At 37.4% G+C, this 8606-nt stretch overlaps 1 long non-coding RNA gene across 2 annotated transcripts; it reads right to left on the minus strand.

Annotated features, from left to right (window-relative positions):
* Positions 1-15: 15 nt before the first annotated feature.
* LOC118020706 lies at positions 16-4282 on the minus strand. Of its 2 annotated transcripts, XR_004681988.1 has the most exons (3): positions 3585-4282; positions 2756-2858; positions 16-54 (listed from the first exon to the last, which is right to left on the minus strand). It is a non-coding gene; the product is annotated as an uncharacterized LOC118020706 (long non-coding RNA). The 2 variants fall into 2 exon arrangements; XR_004681989.1 differs by lacking the exon at positions 16-54 and having other exon boundaries at positions 2115-2858.
* Between the last annotated feature and the right edge of the window lie 4324 nt (positions 4283-8606).

Genomic DNA, 8606 nt, shown 5'->3' on the forward strand with positions numbered 1-8606 from the left:
TGGGCATGGAGCCTGCTTAAGATTCTCTCTCTGCCCTTCCCCCTGACTCTCTCTCTAAAAAAACAAAAACAAAAACAAAAAACCACGTGTGGAGTCCCCCCTCAACAGTACATAACAAAGTCTCAAGACCACACTACCATAGCTATATGATGAATCTACTCAACACCTGTAGTTGTATCTTGAACCATTATCCAACTAACTGCCCTGCTAGAAAACTAGCACTCTCCATTTCTTCTGTAATCTTCTTTAAAACATACTTACTAAGACCCTTGTCACACTATGTAATCATTGCTAATACTCTCCTCCTTTATGCCCACACACTTCTTTTCCCATCAGTTGAATTATGTTGCCACCAAGTCAGTCAGGTTTGCTCAAACCTGTTTATTCCAGTTGAGCTTATTACTGTAAATACATAACTCAGATGAATATCACAAAAATCAATTAAATATAAATGAAAAAGGCAAAGTTGTTTTAACAAAAATGAAGTTAAATATTTTAGAAATGCTAAGTAATAGAATTATACTCCTCATTCACTTTAGTGACTCAGTAAAGGTGAAACTCTAACAACTATTGTCTTTGAATTACAAGTTGAACAGGCACTCCAAAAGACAGGTGAACAAATCTTAAAAACAGAGGAGCTTTCTCACAGTTCACTTCAGAAGTATTTTCAAGTTTCCATCCCATTTTCAGGAAACAAAACTGAGAATCACAAGAGATAACTATTGTGTGTATACATCATGTATGTATGAAAGAGATTATAGAACTCCAATCACGAGACCCATGTGGGAAAAAAAAAAGCCATGACTCTATTCCAAAAACTTGACAAAAGTATACATATTTATGTTTTAAGTTTGAATTACACATTTACTATATTAATTTTTATAGATTCCCTGAAAAAAAGGAAAAGAAAAAATTTAAGAAAAAATTCTAGGTTTTAGCCACATTGTTGATTAGCCAACCAACTATACCCATCCCAGCAGTGTCAGGTAAATACCTTGGGTCCAAAATGAAATGTGGAAATCAAGTGTGGATTACCACAAATAAATCCAAGTTTATACTGAAAACGGGGATTGCTTATGGAGTCATACTGTCTTTTATTATCTTATACGCCTAAGAACTGCAACAATGTCTTTCTCATGATAGGTGATCAAAATATTCTTGTTAAATATTTTTCCTGGAAGTATTCTATTTTTATGGAAGACTATCATTTCAGTGGGGGTACTGCTAAATGATTGTAAGGATAAATCATTCCTTACTATCATACTCTTAGGGGTCTGAGATTATTCCTTACCACTTTTTCAAAAAACTAAAGAACAAGATAAAGTCAACAAAAATATATCCTAGTCATTCACTTGTTCATTGTATTCAGCCTCTTTTTTAGTCTTTTGTCTTGCCCAGATAGACTCTTTCTAATGGGCTAATTATTCTAATATGCTAAATATTCTAATTTCAGTTAATTGTCTCACTTGATATTGAACTAGTAAACAGCTACAGATTGATTTGTCTGTATTTCCAGGAAAGTCCCATTTAATTTATTTTTATTTTACTCTGAAAGGTAAGGGTACATAAAGATAATGCTACACTTACTGCTATATAAAAATTACTGAAATAAAATGCTTTTTCTTTATTGTTTTTATCATCTATTTTACTTATTTTTTTCCAGTTAATTTTGTCCATTAGTTAAATGCTTGAGTTAAAATTTAAAGTTCTGCAATAGATAATTTTCAAAGTACCTAACATAATTGAATATGAATGAAATGCCATACCCTTATGAGTGATAGTACACAATGCATGCGTCTGGGGGCTGACCAGAAAGTGCAGTGGGCAGGCCCTAGTCCAATTTCTACCCTAGTGAGCTTTCTTGATCCTAGTATAACAAAAATAATTTGTGACAATTTGTTACCACTGAATGACTGCTACTTGACATGGAAAGTTTAACTTTCTCAACATTAACAAAATTAGAAGTCTATCTGTTCTTGCAGTCATCCCACATGGATTTCTTTCTCATGCTGATGTTTGAGAGTATCACTTAACTCATTTCTGACAATAAGTGTATTCTCCCATGTGAGTTGGAATGTGATCCTTTCAAATATCCAAATAATAATCACCAATGATTTAATCCATCAAATACTTTATTTTACACTTAGATTATGGGAAATAGAAGCCTACACAATTTAATCATAGTCATAAAATGTCATTGAATAGTACAGCAACATAGCCAAGCTAATTACTTCGGCAATCTTTCTAGAAACAGTATGGATTATGACACCGAAGAGAGTGGGTGGTAATCCACATCACAGTCATTAAAACCATTACACATGTTGATTCAGATGTTTCCATGGAGAAAGGCTGAGATAAAAGGTAATTACCCAGGTTTCTCTTATCAACATAGAGTCAGAAATTTAGCAAAATTCGGGGGAGGTTCCCAAAATAAATAAATAAACACATTAATTTCCTACTTTCTCATCTAACTTTGTGAGAGAAAATCCAACCCCCAAACCTAAAGAGGAACTAGTAGAGATCCTTGTTCAGATTAACACTTTTAATATCAAGTGGAACATTAAACTTTAGGATCTGTTGGGCTAGACAAACTGTGGTATCGTCAGACCCAGCTCCTTTTACAAGGAAAAAGAAAAAAGAAAGAAGAAGAGCAATTTCAGGCAAACTGGCATCTGAGCTTTTTTCCTAAAGTAAATAAATAAATATAATTACATTAAAATAAATATAAAAAAGAAACAGAATTTTCAAAGCTCACCTGTTAGGAAATTCTTTCTTTCATCTAATTTCCTGTGTGAGGGTCATAATATCCCTCTGTTTCCTGCTGATACTTTCACCGCAAAATGGAAGCAGGAAGGAGACTGTGAAAGTACATAGGTATTAATATGCCAGTAATTGACACACTTGATTAATCTGAGTTACATAGGCTAGAATGTGCTCACATGCATGGCAGTGGTGGGAGGAAAGATGACTAGGGAAGAGGGGCGAGCTACACATTTCAGCTCCTAGCAGGCTGGCATTACCTTGATAAATCCCTCACAGGCTTGGCTCAAGAGCCTCGAAAGCTCATAAACCTGATGTCTCAATCACCATGCAGCATCCCACTAATCCAGCTCACAAAGACTGATATGTAAACTCAATTTCAAGTATATTAATTTGCAAAGAAACGTGTTCACTGCCACTCGTTGCTATAGTCCATGCATTCTTTACCCACAGGATCACTGTACGGGCAGCTAGACTATAATCAAAAGGTTTCTTGGGGATCATAACCTTGGAATGAGTAGTGTCAGTTCTATGCTCCCTCTGGGTCAAGGTCTCTTGTCCCTAGGTATAGTCAATCTTTGCCCCTGTGATCTTTCTTTTTCTGAAATCTCAGGGCTAGCCAAGGCCCCACACCATCTGCCTGACACTATTTTCTTTAGCTACTAAATATACTCAATCAGGTTACAGTTCAATGTCACCTGCTGAGCAAACAATTCCTTCCCTTTAGAGAAGATTTTGCTATTCTGTCCTGTGATCCTTTTAAACTTTTAATTCTCAACAGACAATCTAATGTCTGACTGAGGAGGAAAGAATTTCACCTTCACCTTCAAATATTCACAACACAGAGTAATCTTGAATTTTAAAAATTCCTCTTTAGTTAGCCTTTCTTCACATGTCTCCAAAGTGTCATCTGGGCAAAAGACTGTTTCAAGCAGGAGTGCATCTGTGAGGAAAGGGGAGGTAACTGAGAAGCGTTAGTACTCGGATATTTGTATATGGGAATACCAGTTTATTTTAGCCATAGTCAGTTCCCAGACCAACCTGTCAGAAGCTCAAAAACATATCTAAAATGAAAGTAAGGATGAGAAAACCAAGATCAGTCAGAAACTAGAGAAGCAAACAGAAATCACAGTTCAGGAACAGTGAACCCCAGAAGATAGGGTCAGGCAGAAAATGGGTGCAGGTGGGACACAAAGGGTCAGAATAGAACCGGGGCTGCCTCATTGGACATCCCAGAGGGCACCTTTCATACCCCTGTCTGTTATAAATGCTGCCTGCTACACTTTGGCCACACACATGTGCAGCATCTTCAGAGACTCTGGATCCCAGATCTCAGGAACAAGGAGAGCAAAGGGAACTGAAATGGAAGGGCAAAGCAGGCAGGACAGAAGATGTGAGGCCTCTGCACTAACAGTACTTAAAAAAATTAAAATGCTCTGTCTTAGTTAGAGAGGTTTCTATAGTTCTGGCAAGGTAGGAAACACATTCTTTAAGTAGGACTGGTCTACGACAGCAAATTCAAACAAGCTACACACCCTGTTGAAGTAGGGAGGGGTGGGTGGGGAAGACGGCAAATCCCAAGAAGTGTTGTTTCCAAGTTGCACACTTGATGAAGGATGATGTTTCCAAACTTATATTCCAATAGAGCCAGATACACCACTGAAAAAAAGCTTGGGTGGCCAAGAAATATTTGCGAAATGAGTAGAGTGCATTCCCCTGGTGGGAATTTACAATTCTCAATAATTTATAACGATTCACATATAAAAGGTTAATCTGGTTTTTTTGAATATGGAATTTCTTCCTGTGACAAGAACATTCTGTGGAACATGCTTTAGGAACAGGCAATTACTGTCATATGAAATACTATTTAATTCTCCCTCAGGATTGATAGTACATTTAGGTTGAGAAATAATGTACTCCTAACCAAACAAGATGAGGGAAAAAGAGATCAGGGGAAGTATAGTGGTTAGGGAATGGCTTAGACTGCTCGAACTGAGGCTCAACTATAATGACTTAAACCCATTAGGCTCTCAACCTCTCTCACAAACACACACACACACACACACACACACACATTCTGGAACTACACAGTCTACGAATGCTATGTGGTCCTACAAAGTCATGAAGGACTTAAACTCTATCTTTTTATTTTGCCATTCTTAACTCATGGCTTCCATGCTCAAACTTACATAACAGTTGCCAAGAAAGATAAGGCATAAAATCCTCTCTGCAGAGCCTAATCAGCCCACCACTATTTTTTTTAATTGAGTTAAAATTTACATACAATGAAATGCACAAATTTTACATGTACAGTCCAATGGGCATACTGTAGAACCAACATCCCAAAGAAGAGATAGAATATTTCCATAATGGCAACAAATTACTTTGAGTTCCCACTCAATTCCATTCTCTAGAGGCAGCACTGTTCTGGTCAATTGCTATAGGTTAGCTTTGCATGTTCTTGAACTTCATATAAATGGATTCATGCAGAGTATTCTTGTTTGTATCTAGATTCTTTCATTCAACATAATGATTTTGAGATTTATCCATGTGACAGCATGTATCATTTGTTCTTTCTTTCTCTTTTTAAAAAAAAACGTTTGCTATGCAGTATTTTATTGTATGAATACACCACAATTTTCATGCACTTTCCTGTTGGGAGATATTTGTACTATTTCCAGCTTTGAACTTTTATAAATAAAGCTGCATAACTATTGTTGTACAAGTCTCTTTCTGAAGACATGTATAAATTTCTATCCACTGAGAGACCTGGAAACAGCAACATTCCAATAGTTATAACCACACCTAGTACCCATTTCTTGATTTCTAAATACTATCCTGCACTAAAATATCACTGTAGGAAATATACACAAAAGTAATCATGGGTGATGGTATATCACATTAGCAACTTACTCTCAAATGGCTTAGGAAAAAAAAGTTGATTATACCGTACTGCCAACTATTCTGTAAGTTTGAGATTGCTTCTATTTTGAATAAAAAATAAAACCAGGGAGAAGACCTACATACACAGATTGTATTTAAGTTTTTCAGAATGCCACGAATAAAGAAAGTTTCTAGGGGCGCCTGGGTGGCTCAGTCGTTAAGCGTCTGCCTTCGGCTCAGGTCATGATCCCAGGGTCCTGGGATCGAGCCCCGCATCGGGCTCCCTGCTCTGCAGGAAGCCTACTTCTCACTCTCCCACTCCCCCTGCTTGTGTTCCCTCTCTCGCTGTCTCTCTCTCTGTCAAATAAATAAATAAAATCTTTAAAAAAAAAAAAAGAAAGTTTCTAGTGCAAATTAACCTGCCCAAGGACAGGTAAGAGTAAATGACAGAAGATAACATTAAATAAGAGATGCAAACTTCTGGCCCAGATGTATAAAGATTGTTCCCTGCAGGAGACAACTATTACGTTATTTTGGGTCACTTTAAATTGTCCAGTCTTCATCTCAAAAATTTCAGATGTTTCTGTCTTCAAAGTTGAGTTTAGATCCAGTTTCTGATTCTATTCTCATTGTGCTGCTCAAAGAAGGCACATAGAGATCTTTGATCTCTTTGGGTATAGGTCATCTAAATCCAGTTCTTCAGTGCTGGTGGGGAGAAGCAGGGGAAAATAACAGATGAAAAGTAAGGAAGGTTATTCTTTTTCTTCAATGTAATTCTGTCTCTGCTTTTCAGAACATTCTTCCTACCTTCCATTTCTTCCCCCGTGAAAACCCAAAGTGACACATGTACCAAAATATTTTGGGAATGTAGACTATGGTGGAAGAAAGAGAGAACCATCATAATTCCTTCTCCCCAACCTAAGAAAGTATAATGACATAGCCCATATATTATTATATAACTTTTTCACCTATTGTAAGAAGTTATTCGCATTATGACTTTTCACGTGAATATTTTTTTTAATTTTATTTTATTATGTTATGTTAGTCACCATATAATACATCATTAGTTTTTGATGTGGTGATCCACAATTCATTGTTTTCATATTACACCCAGTGCTCCATGCGGTATACCCATCACCGGGCAAACACATCCCCCCACCCCCTCCCCTCTAAAACCCTCAGTCTGTTTCTCAGAGTCCATAGTCTCTCATGGTTCATCTCCCCCTCCGATTCCCGCCCCCCTTCATTTTTCCCTTCCTTCTCCTAATGTCCTCCATGCTATTCCTTATGTTCCACAAATAAGTGAAAGTTGGGTATTCATCCTTTCTGATGGCTGAGTAATATTCCATTGTATATATGGACCACATCTTCTCTACCCATTTGTCTATTGAAGATTTAAAGTACCAGTGTTCCCAGTACTCTCTGATGCATTATGCGAGATCATGGTTCTAATTTAATATCCTTCCATTTTTGTCAACAGCTCATCTAAGTACTGATAGCTCAAACAGGCAGCATATGCTCTTCATTCATTCTTGTCCTAAATAATTATTTGAGCAAACAATTATTAGTTGCTAATTTACCATTTGTCAAAAGATATTTTTATTCATTCATTTAACTATCAAATCCCTTGTTTGGGGCTCATACTGAGATACTGCAACATGGGATAAGTACCCTTTGGATTCATGAAGCTGTATCTCCATCTTTCTCCCTCCCTCTTTCATAGTCCTCTACCTCTGCCAGACACTTTATTATCTCCTCCTATTGCATTCTACTGCATCCCTGTTCAACTGTAAAAACTCTCTGCACCTTCAAACTTTTCTAGAAGTATTTTTTGTTTTTTGTTTTTTTTGTTTTTTTTTTTAAAGATTTTATTTATTTATTTGAGAGAGAGACTGAGATAGAGAGAGCATGAGAGGGGGGAGGGTCAGAGGGACAAGCAGACTCCCTGCTCAGCAGGGAGCCCGATGCGGGACTCGATCCCAGGACTCCAGGATCATGACCTGAGCCGAAGGCAGTCGCTTAACCAACTGAGCCACCCAGGCGCCCCGTATTTTTTGGTTATAATAACATAGTCAACGTCTGGGTTTTCCCTGATGATGTCTTCAACCTTGAAATCTGCTATAACAGAATAATTCTTCTTATTCTCTCCAACTCAAAAGAAAAAGGGCTAAGTCTTAACTTATTGCCCACCACCCTTCAGTTGTCCTCATGCAAACTTCCCTTTTTGCCTTCCATGCCTTATGCAATCTGCTTCTGATACTTGTGCAGCCTAGGCAACATCAGCCTATGTAGATAGGGGCATGCCAACTGAAATAGCTCCTAGTCATCAAAGCTGAAACAATTTGAGCAAGAAAATAAAGATTAGTATTAAATTATAACCCAAAGTATATAATAAATGCTCATGATTGTTAAGAAAACAATCCCATTTACAACTACACCAAAAAATAATAAAATATCTAAGACTAAACTTAATCAAAGAGGTGAAAGACCTATACTCTGAAAACTATAAAACACTGAAGAAAGAAATTCAAGATGACACAAAGAAATGGAAAGACATCCCATGCTCACGGGTTGGAAGAAGAAATATTGTTAAAATGTCTATACTGCCCAAAGCAATCTACACATTTAATGCAATCCTTATTAAAATACCAACAGTGGGGTGCCTGGGTGGCTCAGATAGTTGAGCGTCTGCCTGTGGCTTGAGTCATGATCCCAGGGTCCTGGGATTGAGCCCCACATTGGGCTCTTGGCTCAGCGGGGAGCCTGCTTCTCCCTCTCCCTCTGCCTCTCCCCCTGCTCATGTTCTCTCTGTATCTCTCTCCCTCAAATGAATAAATAAAATCTTTTAAAAAAATACCAACAACATTTTTCACAGAACTAGAACAAACAATCCTAAAATTTGTATGGAAACACAAAAGACCCCAAATAGCCAGAACAATCTTGAAAAAGAAAAACAAAACGGG

Source organism: Mirounga leonina, unplaced genomic scaffold (genome assembly GCF_011800145.1).
Source record: "Mirounga leonina isolate KUSES-001 unplaced genomic scaffold, KU_Mleo_1.0 Mir_174, whole genome shotgun sequence".
Classification (NCBI taxonomy): Eukaryota; Metazoa; Chordata; class Mammalia; order Carnivora; family Phocidae; genus Mirounga; species Mirounga leonina.